This window comes from Euprymna scolopes, chromosome 25, assembly GCF_053919585.1.
Source record: "Euprymna scolopes isolate OS-2025 chromosome 25, ASM5391958v1, whole genome shotgun sequence".
In the NCBI taxonomy this organism is placed as follows: Eukaryota; Metazoa; Mollusca; class Cephalopoda; order Sepiida; family Sepiolidae; genus Euprymna; species Euprymna scolopes.
In genome coordinates, this window is record NC_136506.1 from 63,539,591 (window position 1) to 63,564,434 (window position 24,844).

General features: G+C 33.8%; 1 protein-coding gene across 3 annotated transcripts in view; it reads right to left on the reverse strand.

The window, feature by feature from the left end:
- The window catches only part of LOC145247403 (uncharacterized), a 270,622-nt gene that overhangs the window by 161,674 nt on the left and 84,104 nt on the right, over positions 1–24,844 (reverse strand). For all 3 annotated transcript variants that reach the window (XM_080109107.1, XM_080109105.1, XM_080109106.1), the window contains one exon: positions 6,018–6,095. The gene's annotated coding sequence lies outside the window, so the exon portion shown is untranslated. The remainder of the gene's footprint in view (positions 1–6,017; positions 6,096–24,844) is intronic.

Genomic DNA, 24,844 nt, shown 5'->3' on the forward strand with positions numbered 1-24,844 from the left:
CACATAAAATATTAAAATTGTACATGTAACTATATTTTATCACACATTATGGGAATGGCACAATGAAAGTGTAATTCAAATCTTAAAGACAATCCTAGATCTGATGACTTCAGAGGAAGATTAAATCCAAGGAGTAAAGGGAGGTGTGTAGAACAAGAGACTTCGATGGTATGGCCATTTTGAAAATGTATAACCTTTGAGATAACAGGATCAGTTCAAAGGTCAAGGAAAACATGGGTGGAAAGGAGGAGTGGATTTTAGTTTAGTAAAATCAGTAGAAATAAACACCTGGCCCGAAACAGATAATGTTTATGCAGAACTTTAGATAAGTAAAAAAAAAAATATACAAATTTTTAGAAACTTAGGTTTTTGCATAGAATTGAAAGGAATTAAGTTTTAGATTAAATTTTTAATGAAAGATACAAGCTTTATAGAAAACTAAACACCCATTATATATTAAACAATCTTATTATCCAACAATTGTTTTCAAACAAATGCAGGGATTTGTTTGACAACATGTTTAATAATCACTAATTCCAGCAATAAACGTATATTCAGCCAATATAAAAAAGAATATCAAACAGCAGACGATATTTGATGATACATTTGATGATAATAATAACAACAACCGGAAGATAATCAGGTACAATCCTCCTTATAAGATTGATTTCAAATAGTGAAATCTATTAATGGAAGCAAAAATTCATTTCTTTTTAATGTCACTGATCACCAAAATTATAGGGAAAATGGAAAACCAAAATAAATTTTTTTTCATGTATCTTTTGTTCCTGATCAATGACTTAGGGGAAAAAAAATTTCACTGTGTGTGTATTTTAGTGGCCTGGCAAGGCTACAAGAAAGAAAACCAAGCAAAAAAATGTGAAACAAAATTCATCCCAAAGTAGCAAAACTAAAGTTGGCTTGCCAGGACACACACACACACATATATATATATATATATATATATATATATATATATATATATATATATATATATATATATATATAAAAATGTATGCTAATTTGGGCATATTTTATTGGTTTGAAAATATAGGTTCTTTTTAATCCATTGTCATAAAATTATAACCATAGAATAGTACTATAATCTTCTAAAAGCTTACAAATTTTGATGTAGTTTCGGCCCATAGAACCAAAGATTAGCATTTCAATATTCAATTTGGCAACGAGTATAGATATATCCATATATAGGTATACCATGGTTTTGGGCAATTTTATAAGTTCAAAATCTCGGCAACTAACAAATGAAGACTCGTTGGAAAGCTAATGATCTGAATTGTGTAGTCGGCCATGTGACATTTGCTCTTAAGATCGCACATTACTGTTTCAAGAAGTAGGGGATCACTTTTCTATATAGTTTTGCATATGAATTACAAAATATTTGATATTTCTCCAAAACCTTTGGCCTTGATGGAATGGAGACTAAAACTTGCTGCTATGGTTTCAAATGATCTGAAATGACAGCAAGGAGAGACTTGATTTCAAAGATTTCTCATATTTTATATCTCTTCTCTTTTGGAAATAGAAGATTATGAATATTTCCAGTTTCAAATAATCCTTATACACTGTGAAATTTACTTTATGTATGAAAACCAAAGAGGGGAGATATAACATGAGAAATATTTTAAATCAAGTCTGCTATTATTTCAGATAATTTGAAACCATAGTAGCAAGTTTTAGTCTCCCATTCATCAAGGCCAGGGGTTTTGGAGAAATATCAGATATTCTGTAATTCATATGCAAAACTAGGAAAACAAATGACTATGATTGAAACATTCTATGACTGTAAAAACGTGCCAAAAATAGCCTCTGGATAATCCCCTTAATGTGTGACATAAGAGCAAATGTCGCATAGCTCACTACACAATTCAGATCATTAGTTTTCCAATGAGCCTTCATTTGTTAAATTCTGATCATTGGTTGCTGAGATTTCAAACTTATAAAATTGCCAAAAAAGGTGATATATATATATATATATATATATATATATATATATATATATATATATATATATATATATACACCACCTGGATCGGTAAAAAATTATGTGCTTGTAAAAAAAAGGTTTTTAAATATTTTTCATAATATTTTGTATTCCTGCACATCACCGATAGAAAATAAATAAAGAAAAGTTATAACAGTTATACTTTTCATATTCATTTATTTATACACACACACACACACTGGTAGCCAAATTGAATATTGAAATGCTCATATCTTTAGTTCTATGGGATGAAACTACATGAAAATTTGCAGGCTTTTTGAAGATAATATCATTTTATGGTTTAAAAATTTTATGACAATTGGTAAAAAAAGAACCTATATTTTCAAACTAATAAAATATGCTCAAATTTGTCTACATTTGTTATATAGTGTCCTGGCAGACAGCTTCAGTTTTGCTGCTTCAGTTGCCTTCCCTGTGGCTTTGCCAGACCACTAATCTAAAATCTTTTTGAGGTTGAAGAATAAGTTTGGGACATTAAATTCTCTGGATGGAGCCGACCCAATCGCTCGAGGGTAAATGCTGAAACTAGTACAAGTTTATCAACTCTTTTGGTTTTATGTTGTTTTGAATACAGAACAAAGAATTTACCATGTGCCAAACTTATTCTTCAATCTCAAAAAGATTTGATATGCCAGAAAACAAAGCAATCAAACCAAACACCATGAATAAAAATATTTATATATACACACACACACACACACACACACACACACACACACCTATTAAACATGTTTCTGTTAAGTTCTAGATTTTTAAACTATTTTTATCAGAGAAATACTTTCATGAGAAATAATTTCTCTAAGTTTATTCTTTTTAATTTTTCATGATCTTCAGGGTTGACCTAGTCAACCAGACACAGCCGATCACACAGTTTGACTCTTAACTTAAGTGTACATCAAGTTTGACTGAAATCTAAGCAGAAGTTAAATTTTCTCAGTTTTTTAGCAAACAGACACTTCATTTCATGAATATAGAAGAGAATAGCTGGAATAACTAGTTAGAAGGGAAACATCACAGAAAAAGAAAAACAAATCTAAATGAGACATTATAGTTGTAGGTGTGTAACTCCAAAAGCATTAGAGAGATTCTTATACAATTTTAAACAAAGATTCTTTGTATCTATACAAGTAACAGCGGATACATACATATATATATATAATTATCCACGGACACGTGTTTTGTTATAATATCGCTCATCGGTGTGGCTGAACTTAGTAAGACTCAAAACTGTAACCTTAGTTGTAGTGGCTGTAACCCATCACTCTTTCCATTGAACTATGAAACATTCCTGGAATTACAGGGACATATTGTACATAAATATTATGAGACGAACATGTGTCTGTGAAGAATTAGGAGATGATAATTACTGAAAGTCAAGGGATTTGAAACCAGTCAAAAAGTCACCTTGACTTCATAGGCTGATATAGTCATCCACAGACAGATTGTTTCGCGGTTTCACAGCTTTTCAGTGTAGCTAGGAAGACAAGTGCTTCAAATTGAGATCGGAACCCTTTTTTAACAATCAGAAACTCTAACCGCTCCATCATCAGCACAAGACATGAAGAAAGAAATCTTACTGAACAATATCAACCATCTAAAGTTTTGTTTTATGAAGAGCACTGCATAATTGCAAATGGTAGCTGATGTTTTCTTTTACAATAGCGTTCTGTATCATATGAAAATCAACATCTTAAAATCAGTACAGAGCTGGAACAAAGCAACAGACATTGCAAGCTTAGGGTTCAATATTCTTTCAAGATAGAACTTTATAATAATAATCTAAAAGAATAAGCGTGGATTAACTGTAAATGTTAAACCAAGTTTATTATTGTTATATATTTTCTGTTGACCTTGAGTTTAAAAAGACTATGGATATGCTCTAAGCAGTTGCCTGCACAACTGACTTTTTATAATGAAATAAGTGTTGCACAATCGCTAACAGCACTTCTCCTAATCCAGTATTGCTTAAGTTAATAAAGACTAGTGTTATTTCAGTATTTTCATCCATTTAGATTAGTTTCCTTACCAAGGTTTGATAGTCTTGTTTGTCTTACTATTTCCACCATATCTGAAGGAAGAGGAAATATGAATTCATAACTTTTCAAAGATTATTAGTGAAAATGATATTACAGTCACTTGCAAAGTTACAGCAAACAGTTATTCTTACGGTTATTTAGTGATGAGACTGCAAATTGAGAGCTTTGTGGGAGTGTAATGTTAGCCCTTAATTGCCATTACTCCCGGGTCCACTCAATCTCAGATTGGTAGTAGAACATATCAAAGGTCTAATCTATGGTTTCACTAGAATTTATCGGTTTCAGACTATTTGTTTACAAAATTAATGTCAAAATTGCGATGAAGTTTCTTATTAGAGTTTCTCATTGAAACGTTTATCGATAAATAAGCAACAAATAAATCAGATCAAATTTTCTAGATTTTCAAAATTTTAAAACAAATTTCAATTACTTTTTCATCCACTAATAACCATAAATTGAATCATTGAAAACTGGTAAAAAAAAAAAACTAATTCCATGCGAAGCAATTTTGAGTGCATAACTTTTCCAATAGTATTAGTATACAGCTCAATCAAAATAGATTTAAAGTTATTTGAAATTGGTATAGCCAATTCCATAGTCTACAATGATATCCATTATAAAACCATGCAAAGGGAAGAGAGAGAGAGAAGAGAGAGTGATGGAGGAACAAAATCAAATAAAAAAATGACAAAGAAATCAAAATGTACAAAATATTTTTGTAGCATATGGAAGACTAATAGGAGAAAAGGATAAAATCAGAGAGTAAGAGTGAGAGAGACAAAGATAGAGAAAGAGACAAAAGAGAGAAAGAAAGATTGGAACGCTAAGTAATTGCTAGTTTTACTATCACAGGTTAAATATTTAATAACTATGGGTACATATTTCCCTTCTTCATAGCAATACATTTTGTGGCTTACAGCAGACAAAAAGTTGATGCAAAAGTGACGTTCTGTCTGATATCTAGGATCATATGAAGATGATATGAAACTAAAGCACGATGTATCGAATATTGTTAACCATCGTATTCTTTTATTTCCGATTTTATTTGGTTTAAAAATATGCTGATCAAACAAACAAAAAAAAAAAATGAATAAATGAAATGGAAGAAAATAAAATTTTGTATCGAGGGATTTAATTTTACCTACGCGAACACCAAATGTGCATCAATATTATCTTATGTTTGATAATGGTTATTATAGTTCCTTCATCACTACTTCATCTTAGTCCCAGAAGGCTGAACATGAGCTTGCCAGCAGAGGACTGCACCATTGTTTTTTTTTAGAGGTGGTGAGTCCAAGTGTTTCCATTACATTGACTGGGCTTTGGATCATAAGAATAGATTCAGATTTCATCTTGTGTAATCTGTCTTTTGAAAAACCTTTGATTCATCTTCTTGGCGCATCTCCAAATTCATCCTCGAGAACGCAACACATTCTTGCTTCTGGAAAGGCGTCGGCAACTGAGGAATCCATTTCGCAGATGCCTTATGCAAATGATTACGAATTATAGCTTCCACAGACCTTGTACTAATCTTAACCTCTTGAGCTATTTGGCAAATAGTCATGTGTTGATTTTCCCAAAATGGCAGCTTCAACTTGACTGACATATGCTTCATGAATGGCAGAAGAGGTGAGGGTGGGGCGATCAGATCTGGCAGCTGTTTCCACAGACTTCCAGCTATGTTTGAATTCATATCAAAAGTCTCCTGTGGAATGCATCCTTTCAAATACAAAAACCGGATCACTTACTGACACACAACAGGCTACATTTTACATCTGACTCAGTTCAATCTAGACTTAGTTCAAAGCTTAATTTGCCACATAGCTCATAAAGATAAATCAATTTCATAAGAAAAAATCAGCTAGATCCGACAACTGAAAGTTGATCAGAGGCATTACTTATTGGACGCCCACCTCATGTATACATATATGAAAACAAAAGAATATAAAATCACTTACCTTTTTAAGAGATCTGTACTTATTCTTCGTATCAAATGCTTAAACACTTAAATTCATGGTTTTCAATGCATCAGATGACTGAAAAAATACAAATAAAATACTTATATTACACACATAGAATGAACATCCATTGACATCAGTTGAGGGGAGGAGGCAAATTTTCCTAAATTCTTTTTCCATGTTTAGTAAATTTCGTTTCTTTTTTTTTTTTTTAAACTCTTGAGGAATTCTGTTTTTCCACTATTCTTGTATTTCACAAGAAAATTCCAAGAACATCTAAATGAAAAATGAATAAATGTTAAAGTTTTGTTTTTGTTAATCACCCCTATATTACATCAAAATGGGTTGGTGTTATTTAAATCCCATTTATAAAACTATGTCTGTCTGTCTCCATTTTTTCAAACTATTTCCTCCGAATGGAAAAGTCACAGAAAAACTCTAGGTGGCTCAAATGATTACATTTATTGTGGGCCATTTTTTATGGGTTTTAACCGGTTAAAATAGTTGCAAAGGGGTCAAAATTGAAAGAAATTACAACTTAGCAAGCACACAGTGTAAGTATCACCTTAGCCATGGCGTCTTTTCATGCATGCATTGATTGAGCTGGCATGTCCTGACACATAAAAGTATATATTGTTAATTTACAATCCTTTCAGAATGCTTGGTCTGATGGAACTGGTTAATGTAAATGGCTACTAACAGTAGAATTTCAATTTCTAGCAATTCATTGTCTTATTTTTTTTTTTATTACATTCCTGGCTTTATAAACTGATTATGTAATAATTTTACAAAAAGAAAATATATTTATGTAAACACAAAAAAATCTTTATGAAGTATGTACCCATCATGGAACAAAAATGTCATACTTCAAAAATTATGTAAATTGATCAAGTACTTTTTTATATTATAGAAACTCTTTTTTTATTACAATTTTCAATGATTTTAAAAGTAAATCGTAATTTTTCGAGAATAAATTCCTATTTCAGTCATGTAAATTCTTTCAATTTTGCATTATGTACTAACACAATTAAAAATATTTTTTAATACTTTTTCATCTTGTGTGATACAAACAAAAAATAAAAAAAATGATAAGCCATTTGAAAACCTGGATTGTAAACAATGAATATTAAAACCAATTAATTTATAAAACCTACTACATCTGCCTGTCTTCATTTTTTGTTTTAAAATTTTGCTTTCGGTTTCAATTCTGGCTGATAGCATCCAAGTCACAAATTTTTTTTTTTTACTTTTGAAATCATGGCTATATATTGAGTACAATATTATATGAAATAATCGATAGATAATTTACAAAATATACAAAATCATATTTAAGCATATTTTATGACTGGGCAATACTGAATGTTCCCTGTTAGTCAATAATATAATGTTTTGGAATAATCTATATATAGTATAGAGAAAAGATTCAAAGACAGCTTTTTGAATGCTTAATTTGCATAATAATTTTTAAGCCAATTCATAATAAATTGATATTTGGTGTTATTCATTGGTAATTTTATTGTCCTATATTTTCTATATATATATGTAATAGTTTCATCACCATTAATGATAAAGTAATTTAATAAGATTTTTAAAAACCCTTTCCTAAATTAAACTAGCATCGCTTGATAGAAAGCAAGATACTGAAGGAGAAAAAAGGGAGAGAGAGTGTGAGTGTGAGTGATTTTTTTGTCTTTCTTCCTTAGCTCCTTCCTTCCTTCCTATTAGTGATATGACGTTTTTTAATGAGTGTTTTTGATCCCGTAAAAAAAAAAAAACATATTTCTTTGAAACATCTTTTGCAGGCTGCATGTCTTGGAGAGAAGCTACTGAAATAAGATATATCATAACTAAGTACATACACAGTGAATTGATGAAGATTACTAGATGAACAAGTCAAACAAGCTGAAACAAAGGAAGCAGGAAAAAGAAATCAATTCTGAATAACAGAATCATTCAATCATCCAATTTGCTAGTCAGCATTAGTAAACAATTCCAATTAGGTCCACCCACATAAAAAAAATTGTATTTTCCCATGAAGTATAAATATAAGTAGACACTTATCTACTTGATATGATTGGTGTCAGGGAGGAGGGGCATTCGAGATTGACGAGTAGATAAATATTGTTTTTACAAAATTCTTTGATTTAGAGAACTATTTTGAAAGGAAAAGAAATGAAAGAAATAAACACTTTCATGAATAAAAAGGAAGAATTATAGAAAATAATGATAAAAAGAACAATGCTAATCAACTTGATCACTCACTCAAATAAACATTGACTTTCTTTCCGTTGTTAGACCATTTCAAAGTCAAATGTATAAAACTAATATAAATTTATTTTAAAATAACACTGACAGATTTTGTACCCATGGTGTAAAGAATGGATTGTATGGACATTGTTGGGAGCTTCCAGATAAGGTTTTTAAAAGAATCTGAACCTTTTTTTTTTAAATTTCTTTTATTCACTCCGAGCAGGACATATTGCCATTGATGCAATAAGCTGCTGTAAATTAGCGGCCGGATTTATAGGGAGTATCCTAAGAAAAATAGAACACAAAAAATGGTTTCCAAGGGATCACTGGCAGTAGGGAAACGCAGATTTTAGACAAGAAAAGTAAAAATAAATAAAAGAAACATTTTCTGAAATGTTATCTGCAGGTTTTTAATAACAACTCAAATGGCCAACATACAGATATAAAAGGGATTATTACACAAGTTGAATAACTGATTTGTAATGTATATGGGGAACAGCCCTGCCATTGCACTTTTCGAGGTGAACATCGTCATCAATGATATACTCTTTGGAATAGTTGATTTATTGCTTGAATGTTAGTATATTCTCTACATGTTTTCAGGTTAAAATGCAGTTTTACATTTTTTCCTTCATGTTTTTTTTTCTCTTCCTTCTTTGAATCTTTGGTAAATAAAAGAAAAATGATATTCCTTAAGCTTTTTCAGACCAGAATTTGTTGCAATCTCAAAGAACAATTATGTTTAAGAATTTTTATAGATGAGGATTGATAATTTAGTTTTATTTTGCTCAACGGATAAAAGTGCTGAGTTATAATCAATTCTAAGTGAGTCTTCTGGTAGTTGAAAGTTCAATCCTCAGTGAGGGCGATAGTAAGAATACAATTACAAATTATTTAAGACTTCTACTCTGTCATAAGTGATGAACCAGAAGCTACTCTCCCATGGGTTCCATTCAAAATTCTGTACGAATTCAAAAGTTTGAGAAAACAGACCTAAATTCAAAAGTTTGAGGAGACAGACCTAACGATGGTCAGAGGTTACACTGGCCGAATAACATCAAAGAAGAGAGCAGTAGTTCAAATAATAAAAGAAGTGAAAAAAAAAAACTAATAGAAAAGTAAAATATTTTTACTAAACAGAAGAACGAGGAGGATGAAATTGAAACATTTAAAATAATTAAATGAAACTTTGAATTATGGAGATTTTTTTTTGTTTTAATAGTTCTTTATCTGAAAATCTGATGTTATAAAACATCTTTTATTTGTAACTAGCGGGGGGTACCCGGCGATGCCGGGGTGTTTTGAGGTGTGTGTGGTTTTGGGTAAATCAAAACTCCGTGGGTGGGTGGGGGTTAAAATAAAAAAAAAGTTTTGGTAGGTGAGTATGAGGATCGAACCCGAACCCTTGAGACAAAGTTGGAAATTAAAGTGTGAAAAAAAGACATATGACATTAACCACTGTGCCACGGAGACATACGAGGGAAACACGTTTGAATTTATTTAAGTATTGACAGGTGGCAGCAATAAAAGTTAACTCTGATGCTTCTATTTGACCTAATTATTGAGGTCAAATAGAAGTCACGCAGTTAACTTGGGCTTGTTTACCCAACTTTGACTGGGTTTTTCCCCAACAGATGTTGGGGAGGGGAAAACCAGCTCCCCATGAGGAGTTTGTCCCCACATTGATCAAAGCTGATTGCTTCTGGATGTTCCTCGGCGTGATGCCGAGAACAGCCTGTTAGCTTTTAATTAGTTTCGCTTTTTATACGAAAAAGCCGAATCAACACGTGAGAAGCCAAAATAGCAATAATTTTGAAAAATCGACATAAATCTAGACGCTACACACGTTCCCAAATCCTAGATATTATTATCTAGCGGGTATATAAACAGTTCTAAGCGATTGTAACGACTCCGGGACCGTATGCGAAAGAAGCCTTTGTGAGACATACACGAAATGGGCACACACATTTTGCCTTTTATATATATGGACTAGCGGGGGGGGGGGTTACCCGGCGTTGCCTGAGTGTTTGGAGGTGTGTGCTGTCAGGTGGAGGTGGGGGTGTTAATGAAAATATAAGAATAAGCGAAGTAAAAAAACAAAAAAAGAAAACAGAAAAACGAACGTTAAAACTTCTGAAAAATAAAAACCAAAAAGAAAAAGAATAAGTGAAGTAAAAAAAGAAAACAGAAAAACGAACGTCAAAACTTATCTGGAAAATAAAGTGGGGAGTACCCGGCGTTGCCCGAGTGTTTGTAGGTGTGTGTGGTTGTTAATGAAAACCTAAGAATAATCGAAGTAAAAAAAGAAAACATAAAAACGAAGCGGGGGGAGGGGGGCGAATAAAAAAAACAAAAAAAAACTAACGTAAGGCAAACGAATGATGTTACATGTAAAAATAAAAAAACAAAAAAGAAAACAGAAAAACGAACGTTAAAACTAAAAACCAAAAAAAAAAAACATGTGAAAAATGGCTTAAATAAGCCTGTTTCGATATTAAAATTTACTCTGGTGTTTTTGGGTATGTGGTCGAGGGTGGGGGTGTTAATGAAAGCCTAAGAATAAGCGAAGTAAAAAAAAAAACAGAAAAACGAACGTTACGTGAAAAATGGCTTAAATAACACTGGTTCAATATTTAAATTTAAAAAATCGAAAAAAACCAAAAAAAAAAAACCATCTCACACCACGATTCGAACCCAAAACGTTTAGATAATGAACCAACACTCTAACCAACTGAGCTAACATTATGTACATGAAATTTAGTCAGTTCTTCAACTATTTAAACTAAATCAGGTTATGACGTCATCTGACGCATTCGTAGAACCGGTTGTCGTCATGAGAGGACGGTTTTTGTTGACCCCCCCCCCTGTAGAAAATTGTCGATTTCAGGGTGAAAAAATTAACGTTTTTGGCCAATTTTTCGGGCGAAGGATGGAGCTTCAATATGATACCAAGTGTGTGAATTTTTGTTCTGCCTGTTGAAAGTTTTTAGCGGACACATAAGCACACATACAAACATAATTACACACATTTTCGCTTTTATATTTATTAGATTATCATAAATCAAAATAAACAAGACATTTTCTGGGAACTACCGAAAGAAATATTCAACAGAATTCCGTGCGCATATTTTCTTTACTAGCGCAAGCGGACAAAGCAGGTCGAGAATATATAGAGTTGAAAACAGTTTTTAGCTTTGTACTGGACTACTCATACCTGTTGGGTCAGCATTTGTTAAACACCTCTGTTCACTCTTGAAAGACAATTGAGTGGTTGCACATGTAATTGTGAGGCAAGGGTTACATAATCTCCAACCACACCTCTCCTGAATCGGCATTACTTGAGTCCAGTGGGAAGGAGAAGTTCAGGACGCCTGGAAACAATGCCAAGATAAGCAGACAGCAAATACATAATCTGGAATTCCCAAATGGTTACCCATTTTAGTACTGACCAGGCTCAAGGTTGAGTAATTCCAATGATCTAATGGGAACCGGTGTTACAACATGATTATGCTGTTATGTGGTTAGTATTTGTTAAATATATATAAAGATATATATATAAAGTAAAGTAAAATTAGCTTTCTTAATAAAACGTAGATAAAATAATTTGTTTTGTCACACTTATATTGGTCCACAATTTTTTTTCAGTCCATTTCATTTATTTTAATATTTAATCCTCATCGATATTTTGTTTATATTAGTCATGAATAGAGGAAGGTAGGGGAGTATTTATCCTCATATATTATATATATTGTATATTATCTCTCCCATCCATACCACAAAGAAGAAATTTAACAGTATAATATATTTCCATATACATCTTTTCTCTTTTTTTCTATTTATTCCTGACCTATATTGAGAGAGAGAGAGAGAGAGAGAGAGAGAGAGAGAGAGAGAGAGAGAGAGGAGGGGGTTGAAAAACAATAAACCAGTGTGTATTCAATAGCATAAAGATTCCATTAGTGTGCTGCACTTTGAGACAACAGTTGTCAGTTCAAACCTCAGCTGGAACATAATTATTTTTACTTGCATTTTGTCCCAAAATTAATTTAAACATTATGTTTCTGAATTTTTAAGAATGAGGATTGCTAATTTGTATTATTTGGATGATTAAGACTTTGGATTTGGATTATTTGGACTACTGTTTTCATCTTTAGAGTTATTTTGACAATGATTCAGATGTAATCATTCACCTTTTTCAAATGCATCTTGTTAAACTTGGAAATATTTCTATCGAACTTAGGAATGGGCATGGAATTTCTAATGAAATTCTTTACAGGCTGGAACGATAGAATTGTCGCCCTAGAAAAAACAACATGATTCCATTTCCGTTTGATGAAAACCGGTTTTCTATTTTTGTTGCAGACCATCTACTAATTGGCCAGTTGTGTACAAATCCCAAGAGCGATAGGAGCCTTCTATCATGTCTGAAAGTGACACAATGTTCAACGAGCATGATCGGAGATGTGCCGCTGTACAACTCATGCTTTCTACCGATTCAAGTTATAACAGGATCATTGCCAGCACTCTCAAAATGCAAATCCAGATGATTCAACGTTTGAGGGAACATATCAACAAAGTTTCTGGCCACAGTTATGGTCTTTGGTGCTGTTTCAAGTGAGGACCACATCATGCAACCTCACATCTTCAAAATCGGCTTGAAAGTCAACACCAAAGTGTACCTGGATGTGCTGAAGAGTGTGGTTCTCTGGGAGACCCTGGGTGTGGCAGCAGGACTTGATGCCGGCCCACAAGTCCAAAGAGACCCAGGCTTGGCTTCAAATGGAGTGCTATGACTTTGTACCCTTTTCTAACTGGGCTCTCTCCTCCCCCAACCTGAACCTATAGGATTACTTCATTTGGTCATACATCAGAACATCACCAACATGACCTCCTACACCACCAAAGCCAGCCTGATGCCGCCATCTGCCAAATATTTGGCGAGCACCTGCCAGTGCTTGTGGAAAAGGTTTGCTCTATGTTCCGGACCCATATCAGGTGGTGTAGTAATTTGTGATTGTGTTCTTAGTATCGTCTGTAGTGAGGATTACACCTTCAGAAAAGTGCCATTTAGAACTGAAATTTATTTAGTAGTTTATGCGTTACATCACAGGTTATTGCGAACACAGAAAACTGCTATCTTGTTCAAAAGGCATTCAGCATGTTTTATGCAGAATTTATATGCACGGCCTGAAGCCCCTCATTCGAATCAAGTATTCCAAATTTCCCCACCAAGACAATATGGAACAAGAGAAGTGTCAATAAGACAAAACTATAGTTACGTTGCTGAGAATACCACCTGTTTTTCAAACCACCTTTTTCTTCTTGTCTTTCTTTCTTTTAAGTTATATAAAACTAGCAGGGAGGCACGACGTTACCCGGGATTGAATGATGATGAACAATGTTTCACACTCCCATATTTTTATTGTCATTGAAATCAGTCAAATCGATTGATTGCCTGCTCTAAACGGGAACCCACCATGGTGCCCAAGTACGAAGCCGTAGTGACCGAGTCCACAATACATTGTAATCTAGATTGAACTGTAAAGAACCTACTGTTGATTTTATAAAATCATTTTATATATAATGGCTTGAATTAAAACTTAAAAATGCAAAAGTCAAGTATCATGGTTCAATTGTGCTCTAAACAGAAACGGTAATTTCAAACACATGCCTATCATAGCAAAGAACCTATTGTCCATTTTATATGCCAGGTCGTTCTGTGGTAATAAAATTTTTCTAATGCATTTGTGATGTTAGGCTGTATAAGCTGTTAACTTTGGTCAAAATCGCCTGTTCCTTATTTCATTGGATTTTTTCAATTATCGATACTTACCAAAGACAGACCGATACAAAACCTATCTAAGAATACTGCCAGATATATAGAGTACATCTGTGCGAAATTTCATAAAAATCGGCCCAACCATTTAGGAGTCCTTAGAGAACAAACTCACATACAAATCTGGCATCAATTGAAATGAATGGCTCTTGTGTTGGAGAGGTTCCATGTTTTGACAAGTTTCTGGGCTTGACCTTTACTCCTGATCTGAAATGGAACACATACATCAATTCCGTTGCCAAGGTTGCTGGAAAAATGATCTAGTAGATATCTATCTGCTGATGCAATTCTCTACCTATATAAGAGCCAGGTGTGTCCAAGGATCGAGTACTGTTGCCACATCTGGGCAGAAGCTGCTAGGAAGACATCCTGCCTTGATAGAGTTCAAAATAAACTTCGTCGCCTAGTGGGGGGATGCCCTTTTCTCTTCCCTGCAACCTCCTTTTCACAGAAGAGATGTTGCGAGTCTTTCTCTGTTTTATCGTCATTTTAATAGCAAGTGCTTGTCTGAGCTCCAATCTATGGTTCCCCCTCACCAAACATTCGCGGGAAACACTCGTCTAGCTGAATACACAATCAATAATTTCCCCCACTCTTTATCTGCGCCTAAACGTAGATTCCATGAACAAATCTTCTTTCTTAGAACTGCACACCTGTGGAACTCTTTTCTGTTTACTTGTTTTCCAGCTGACTACAATATGGTTGTCTTCAAGTCCAACGTAAACAAGTTCTTGATGAGCTGTTTCCTTTAAGTAATACAATTTTAACAAATTTACACTTCTAACGATTACTATGATATTGTCATTTTGACCACTGTACACTCTGTAATCCTTATCCTCGAGTGGCCTCTGGGCCTTGATAAGTAGTGATTCCTTTGTAAAAAAACAAACAAAAAAACACACATACACAAAGTTCCTTTTATATAATAGTAAAGACAAAGATCTTCATATAACTACGTCATTGTTTTTTCTTTCTTGTTTTGTCACTTGTTTTATAAGCTCTGTTTTCCTCTACAGTGGACCTGAAATTTTATCCCGGAAAAAAAAAAAAAAAAGAAAAAATCCGAACAAGACCGATTTATTAATAATGCAATTGATATCATTCTGTTAAAAAAAAATCATGACAGCAATTTTCTTCCCCCTCTTTCATTTACGAAGATTTTAAAGATATAAACAAATAAAATAGTCATCCGAATTATTGAAATAATCCAACGATTTAATGAAGAAATATTTAATTAGAAAAGATCAGCGCCTCTGTACATCGAATCATATTGTTTACTTCCAGTCACAACTTGATTGCAAACAAAATTAAAAAAAAACATGAAAGTAAAGTGTGAAAAAAAATCTAACAAATGAACAACATACGAAATGAGGCGAGGGAAAACAGTCGAAGCCGATGTAGTCATTCAGTGTTTGATCCAAATGTTTTAATAACAAATGCTTGTACCGAAATTGATTCGCTCACATTGATATTTTTCTTTCTTTTTTTTTTTATTCACAGAGTTGACTCAGCCACTGCTCAATTTTTCAAACATGATCCAAATGTGTTCATCTGGCAAACAGATGTGGGGGAGTGAGAATCAGAAATTAACAAATTCTGCAGGAGTCTGTAGCACTAGGTGTATCAGAATTTTTGGACAAGTCGCCATTGAAAATTTTTCATTAAATAGACTCTCCATGTATATAAACTTCTAACAATATGAAAATGTAATTTCAAACCATAAATTTTTATTTCAATAAAATGAGGAAAGACCAAAATTTAATATCATAAAAGGTTTTTTTTTATCAGTTTTATTAAAAAAAAAAAAAAAAAAGTTCACGAAAAACAAAAAACGTAACTCGTGTGGATGTAATATATATATATATATATATATATATATATATATATATATATAACTGTGAAAAAAATCACTTGTTTCAAATTATTAATATTTGATATTGCTTCTAATGTTCCGGTATGAGAATTTAATTATATTTATATATTATATTCCATGTATTTTTTAAATGAAAGGATTTTTCAACCAAGTACCGTGTCTCCGACGTTTGTTTATCAGCCATTAAAATACCCGTATGTAAAAAGAATTCTCACTTTGATACCTACGGAAGTATGGAAGGGAAAAAAAAAACCCTGTTTCAATGAAGTCTAATCTCCCTTGTTTACTTTTCACATATTTCAGTAGAAGTCATTATTGTGCTACCATACTTGCAAAGTGTATATTTTTCATTTATGGATTTTGACCATTTACACATTGACCGAGCGACTTATTTTCGATTTTTTTTTTTTTTTTTTTTTTTTACTATCTTAGAGAAATACCAGAACTTTCTTTTCAATATATTGTCAGTCTTAATTACCGAGAGAATTTTTTAACATCGAAAAAAAACAAAAAAACAATGACTAAAATAGAATAAAATATTCTCAGAGTCCAATATTGAATGGAAAATTATAAGCATAAAATAAACTCCAACTTTAAAAAAAAAAAAAAAAAAAATCCACCTGGTTTTCGAAAAAAAAAAAGAAAAAAAAAGGATTTACACTTTGAACTTTACAGGTAAATTGGCAAAAAAACTTTCCTTTTTTTTGTTTGAAATTTGAATATTTTATTTATTGACCTTTTATGTTCAATTTGTGATATATAAAACTTTGTTACATTAAATAGACATTTCAAAATGGGGGGGGGCGGATTAAAAAAAAAAAAAACGTTTGTCTAAAATATTATATTCGGTTTATTGGAAAGAGCATAAAATTTCCCATTGACCCTGAAAATATCGTAAAACTTGAATCAATAGATAAATTTTGATAGATTTTTAAAGTTAAAAAATTGAAAAATATTTAACTCGTAAAAATCAATTGATTTCATTATGTAAAAAAATGGCTGCCTAGAAGCGTGCCGGCACTTTGTAAACACTGGTTTTTGAAAGATAAAAAAAAATAATATTTCTATTACTTTTTATACAACTTTAATGGATTATACTTCCAAAATAAACTATCAAGAAAATAAACAAACCACTTTTAAATTATAATACCTCCGATTTACGAACCGAGGTCGTCTCTATCTTTTATTTGAGCGACTTTTATGTTACAAAATTACAAAATTCGCAAAATGTGATTTCATTTCACTATGTCATGATGTTTGACCTAGAAAAGCAGACGTTGACGTTCATTTAAGCACTTGCTTTTTTAACCGTTTAATTTCAACCATTCTCACTTCTCTGCCCTCTTAGCATACTGGTAAGTTATCAGGCTTTCTTTTCTGACTTTGCCCCAAGGCTTTGGGTTTGAGCCGACCTCCCTACCAAAACTTTTTTTTTCTTTTACATCTCCAAACACCTGGGCAACGCTGGGCACCCTCGCTAGTCTATTATATAAAGGGCAAAATGGGCGTGAGCGTTTGTGTATGTCCACAAAAGGCGTTTTGGGTGGAGGTTCTCGCGTCAGTTAGATTCCGGGAGAAGCTTTTCTTCCCAGATTGTAATATCTCAGATTCATAAACGGACATCGTCTCTATCGCTTTTTTTTATTGAGTTATAAAAAATAACCACCGTGCTGTCGTCTACAGTGTTTGTTTGTCTTTTTTTGTATAAATAAAGCGAAACTATTCAAATGCCTGGCCTTTCAGTTGGGTAGTATCTATTCTGTAATTAATCTTTGGTCAATGTAAGGGAAACCCTTCATACTGAGACAATTACTATTTATTTGGATTCCGCCAGAGTGCCTCTTTTTTTGAAGGAGCTGCTTTTCTCCCACATTAAAAACAAGCTTCGTGGGAAGTTTAAAAGCAACGCCATTTCTGCAAGTCATCTTTTTGATTGACTACGTTTAATTTGAATGCTTTACACTTCCGGTCGTGTCATGGAGTAGAGGTAAGACGGCAGATTTTCTTTTACTTTCTTTTCTGCCTTCACGTTATGGGTTCAAGCCTGCCTGCCTGCCTACTACCACTTTTTTTTTTTTTTCTCAATACTCACCTATAAACACTCAGGCAATGCCGGGCCCTCAGGCTAGTCTATGGCAAAATGTGTGTGTGTGTGTGTGTGTGTGTGTGTGTGTGTAGTCTATGGCAAAATGCGCGTGTGTGTGTGTGTGTGTGTTTGTAATTTTGCCCAAAACTTTTAACACATGACGGATCCTGAACAGATCAGTATTGTTTTCAAACTGGATTTTTCGGACAACAAATATTGAAAAATTAAAGTTACAGGTTCGAGCCTGTCTGCCTGCCTACTACAATTTTTGTTTTTTTAACAACTCTTTCCACCCGGGCTGCCTACTGTTATTTTGATCCCTCCTCCACTACTACCACTTTTTTTTAGGGGGGGGGCTTACTGCACCATCTACACAAACCCGGGCAATGCTAGTCTTCTATATATATAAAAGCGAAAATGTGTGTATGTATGTATGTGTGTTTGTGTGTCCGTTAAAAACTTTCGACAGACAGAACAAAAATTAACAAACTCGGTATCATATTGAAGCTCCATCATTCGCTCAAAAAATATCGAAAAATTGGCCAAAAACATTCATTTTTTCACCCTGAAATCGACAATTTTCGACAGGGGGGATCAACAAAAACGGTCCTCTTGTGACAATGACCGGTTCTACGCATGCGTCAGATGACGTCATGACCTGATTTACTTTAAATAGTTGAAGAACTGACTAAATTTCATGTACGTCACGTTAGAGCGTTGGTTTGTTATCTAAACGTCTTGGGTTCGAATCGTGGTGTGAGATGTCGTCTATTTTTGTTTTTCGATTTTTTAAATTTAAATATTGAACCAGTGTTATTTAAGCCATTTTTCACATAACGTTCGTTTTTCTGCTTTTTTTTTTTTACTTCGCTTATCCACCCCCAACCACACACCCAAAAACACCCGGGTACCCACCGATTTTTTAAATTTTAATATCGAAATAGGCTTATTTAAGCCATTTTACACGTGTTCGTTTTTCTGTTTTCTTTTTTGTTTTTTCGATTTTTACATTTAACATCGTTTGTTTGCCTTACATTAGGTTTTTTTGTGTTTTGTTTCGATGTTTTGATTACCACCCCACCCGCTTAAGTTTTAACGTTGTTTTCTTTTTTTACTTCGCTTATAACAAACAAACCTGGTCATTGACCCCATTTGCTGAATAGTTATTGCTTACGTCGTCGTCACTTCTGTGCGTGCACCTGTCAATTTGGTTCTTACTTAAATAAATTCAAACATCTTTCAGTAACTCATTCTGGCTGGCCGATTTTATTTTCAAACTTCGCCCCAGGGCTTTGGGTTCGATCCTACCAGCTTTACCCCGCCCCCCTGGTTTCTTTTTTATTTAACAGCACACACACTTCCAAACACCCAGGCAATGCCAGGTACCCCCGTTAGTCTATATATATAAAAGCGAAAATGTGTGTATGTATGTGTGTTTGTATGTCTCGCAAAAACTTTTGACAGACGTGACGGATTTTCATAAGATTGGTATCATTTTGAAGCTCGACATCTTGGACGACAAATATCGAAAAATTGGCCAAAAACATTAATTCCTTCACCCTAAACTGGACCCTTTTCTACAAGGAGGGGTGGCGAAAAAATCGTTACTTCATTTTCTCTCCTCCTACTTCTACGACAATGACGTCATGTTTGACCTCGAAAACATTGACGTTAGTTTAAACCACCTGCAAGTGTTTTTAAAGGTTTAATTTTATCCGTTCTCAATTGTATGTCACTTTGGCGTACGGGTAACGTGTCAGGAATTTTTTTTCCGCCTTAGCCTCGATGCTTCGGGTTCGCGCCTGTCTTTCTACCTAATCTTTTTTTCCTCTTTTACACCTTTTTTTTATGTTTGTTCGCTGTTTTGCTTTGTTTTGGCTTTTGCATTTCAACATCGTGTTTTTTTTTTAATAATATTAAAACAGGGTCACCCTCTCCTACATACACACCTCCAAACACCCGGGCAACGCCGGGTACTCTCGCTAGTCTATCTATAAATATAAAAGCGAAAATATATGTATGTATGTTCGTTTTTTCTGTATGTCTACAAAAGGTTTTTTTCAGAGAAGCGGTCGGTCGGTTCACAACTTTTAAGAACTTTTCAAAACTTTTTATATCACATATAAATCGTAACATCTCACAGTTAACAACAAAGCTCACCTGTCTATTTAATTTGCTCCATTTCGGGAAGATAAATATTCAACATTTGTCGCTCGCCGCATGTGGGTTAGTCTTTTTCCTATAACATCTTGGGAAAATAAAAATCCCGCAGTCAAACTTGACCTCATTAACTCATTAAAATGGGCACCTGCCAAATCCAAGTAATTAAATAAATTCAAACGTGTTTCCGTTAGCATATCGCGGTGGGGCAATGGTTAACATCGCACTTTTTTTTTTTTTCACACTTTAATTTACAACTTTGCCTCAATGGTTCGGGTTTGATCCTCATACTTACTTTTTTTTTTAACCCCCAACCCCCCCGGAGTTTCCACACACACCTCTAAACACCTGGGCAACGCCGGGTACCCCTCACTAGTCTATATATATAAAAGGCAAAATGTGTGTGACCATTTCGTGTATGTCTCGCAAAGGCTTTTCTTGCACACGCTCCGGGGGGGGGGGGTTACTATTGCTTAGAACTGTTTATATAGGCCGTAGATAATAATATGTAGGATTTGAGAACGCATGTAGCGTCTAGATTTATTTATGTAGATTTTTACAAAATTATTGCTATTTTGGCTTCTCGCGTGTTGATTGGGCTTTTTAGTATAAATAAAGTGAAACTAAACTCAAACAGACGTATTCTCGGCATTGCACCGGGAAAAACGTCCTGAAGAAATCAGCTTTGATCAATCTTGTATATCAGACAGTTGCTATTCAATCTGGACAATTGGGAGCTGCTTTCCCCTCCCCAACATCTGTTGAGGAAAAAACAGTCAAATTTAGGTAAACAACCCAAACACTGCGTGACTTCTATTTGACCTTCTTAATTAGGTCAAATGGAAGCAGCAGAGTTAACTTTTATTGCGCACGCCTGTTTTTATAGTTAAACTAGCGAGGGGTATCCGGCGTTGCCCGGGTGTTTGTAGGTGTGTGTGAAAAAAAACAGGTGCCCGTGAAAAAAAAAGCCTTGACGACGCGCAGTTGTAAAATAGTAAAGTGTGAAAAAAAAACAGGTGCGCGTTTTTGATTGACGTGACGGTGATAGGTATTCAGCAGTTAGCATTTTGTGTGGGACAGTTTTTAATGAGGTCAATAAATCAGTTTGTTTGTTTTTAAAAACCCAAGCTACCGTCTGATATGACGAAGTCGACATTGACCAAACGTTACTTAGCTCTCTAGAGACCACTGGCTCTGGGCCTGTGATTAAAGTCGAGTTTCGCTTTCTTTTATACCGAAAACCGAATGTAACGCGTGCCGATGCGGGAAATGTCGAATAATTAACGTTTGAAAGTCAATAAAATTAAATAGACAGGCGAGCTCCGTGGTTAAGTGTGAGATATTACAATTTAGAGATGATATAAAAAGTTTTAAGAAGTTGTGAACCGAGCGAGCACTTCTCTGAAAGAAGCCTTTTTTGGACATCGAGCAAAAGCGTACATACACATACATACATACATACATACACTTTCGCTTTTATATATATAGATAAATAAATTCAAACCTGTGTATGCTTTATGTCGCGGTGGCCTAATGATTAACGTTGCCAGTTTTTTTTTTCACACATTAATTTCCAACTCAGGGGTACGGCTTCGATTCTCATACTCACCTATCAAAACATTTTTTTTTTTTATTATTATTTACCCCCCCCCCCCCCCGGAGTTTTGATTTACCTCAAGACACCCGGGCATCGCCGGGTACCCCCTGCTAGTATTATATAAATCTCAACTGTTTGTTTGTGTGTATGTCAGCCAAAAACTTTCGACACACACATCAGATCGGGTCGAGACCGGTACCATCTGAAAGAGCGATGTCTCTGTTGAATAATATGTGAAAATTAGAAAAAACGATCAATTATTTTGTATAGAAATGCTTCTTTTTCTACCCGATTTCCTGTTTTTATCTGTTAGCAGCTGTGTCCAAACCCAACTTCATCTCCACCCAGCAATGCTGGTGCACCTGCTAGTGTTGTGTGCATGTTTGTATGTCCGTTAAAAACTTTTGTCATGTGCATTGTACAGGCATCAATGCAGCATTGTTAGAAAGAGCAATCTCTCAAATAAAATATATCAAAAAATTGGAAAAAATTGTCCATTATTTCATTTAGAAATATCGTTTTATTTGAGAGGAGAGGGATCAGATAAAAATCTTGCTTTCAATGCACAAATCACATACGCAAATCATAGATATGTTCTTTTAAATAGCTAAATTTGCCACGTTTTAGTATCTATGTTCTCCTGGACCCATCGATAAAAGCATTTGGTTACTAACTTCTGCTATGCAAGTTCGCGCCTGGCACACATAATTTTTTTTACAAAATTTTGCTTTCAGTTTCGGTTCTGGCTGCTGTTACCCAAGTCCAATTATTTATTTTCTTTTTTTACAATCGGGCAATGCCATCCTCCACCCCGTTGTCACAATTTTTTTTTAATGACCGGGCAACACTGGGCACCCCATCCTGGCTAGTTTATTATATAAAAGGCAAGATGTGTATGTGTCTGTGCATCAGCTAAAAATTTTGTCACCTGCATCTCACTGGGTCGAAACTTGTGCCACTTGAAAGAGCAATGCTCTAGATGCATAATATGTGAAAATTAGAAAAAAAAAATTAATTCTGTGGTAGTCAACTGAACCACCTTTTAGAAGAAGGGGGTCCTTTGCCACGTTGCTTTTTTGTTTTCGCAAGTCACACACGAGTATCAAACTAAAACTATGTTTAAAAAACTTATTTTGCAACATCATGACGTCATAAGCACTCGTGGTCGTGTGGGCATTTATCTGTAATTTTTTGCCTTCTCTTTTTTTGTGTTTCACGTTCGAGCCTGGACACTGCTGCTCTTTTTTTTTCTTTTTTTTTTTTTTGCAATCGCACAGCTCTCTGCTATTTTTGTTGAAAGAAAAGTTGTTTGATCCATTTATTGGGGGGGGGGGGGGAGCAGCACACGGACAACAAAAAAATGCTCAAAATCCGGAGAATAGGTTCTAGGGAGGTTGTCAAGTACTTCTTTTTTGGGGACGATTACATATTCATGTTTTTATTTTTTTTTAAAGTACTTTTTATTTTTGAAATTGTTGTGGGGTTAACGATGGAGTTGACATATATATATATATATGACATGTATGGAAAACTACTCAATATCCTTATATATAGTATAGCAGGGGTGTCCAAATGGAACTTAATGTGGACCCGGACAACGCTGGTATTTATACTAGTATTATATAAAGTTTCTATGCATGTATGTCTAACTAAAAGTCAAAAACTACAAAAACAAATGCACACAATTGTTATATTCTTAACTTGCGTTGCCCTGGATGAAAATTATCTAAAACTTCAAAAATAATATTTATTCTTTTCAGGTCAACCGGGCCAGGTTTTCTTGGGAGGGAGAGAGGGGAGTCAGATTTTTAACACATAAAAACAAGAAAGAGGAATGAACCCGGCAGAGATGAAAGGAGTAGGAATGTAGAAAAACGAGAAACAGAGAAAAATAAATAGATGGACTGAGAGAAGTTTTAATATAAAAAATGTTACACTTTTTAACATCTTAGATTATATTTTATAGTCTGGGCAACGCAAGTTAGTGTAAAGTTGTCGTCACATATTAACACGGACCCACACATTGTATTCGAGACAATGGCAAAGGAACAAAAAAAAAAAAAAAGGAAAAGAAATTCAACTATTTTTGTTAATTGAAATAAAAGGCATTTATTCATAGTACTTTTCAGACAACGCATTGCATCTTGTTTTAATGTTTTAAAAATTTCTTAGTTCATGCAGTTAACAGGTGTCGAACACATGCTTTTTCTCAACTCGCCAAATCTCCTTTCTGCTACTATGTCTGCAGCTCGTCCCATGACACATGATCGTCCGACCATTTTTTTTTTTTTTTTTTTCAAAGTTTGGATTGCAAAGTTCCTCTTGCACTGACATGTGCTTCCAACTCACTCGTCACATTGTTCCTCACTATCACTGCACACATGCTTTTCCGTCGCTTATCCTTTTTTTCTCTCTGCTTTTCTTTTTTTCTCCCTTCACTGTGACGTCACATCATGCACCTGTATGGTCATTTGCATACGTCATGCAGCTGCTGCTAACACACGTCAACGGTTCTGTTACACTAGTAAGATATATAGTACAGAATATATATATGGTATAACCAGCTGTATAAACCCGACATAGTTGAAATTTTTTTTGTAAATGTTTGCACGGTTTTTATGATGTTCATCTAAATCTGGTTTTGAAATAAGATGTAAGTAAAAAGGAATGAAAAAAGTAAAGAAACGATAACTTTTACTAAAAGAATAAGTTATTTACCTTACCTGATTTTTCTTTTAGAATTTATAGAATTTCTACATATTCCAATCCAGTAGTTTTCAAATAAGTAAAAAAATAACATGAAGTGAAGTATGCAACTAACAGTACAACAATAACAACTGAAAATTGGCTAGTTAGAATCATAGTTTAATATGTCAGTTTAAATGCTATTTAGGTCGAACTCTTAAAATCTAGTTAAAGAATGGCAAAAATATTGAGTAAATAAGATTATATATATATATATATATATATATATATATATATATATATATATATATATATATATATATATATATATGTGTGTGTG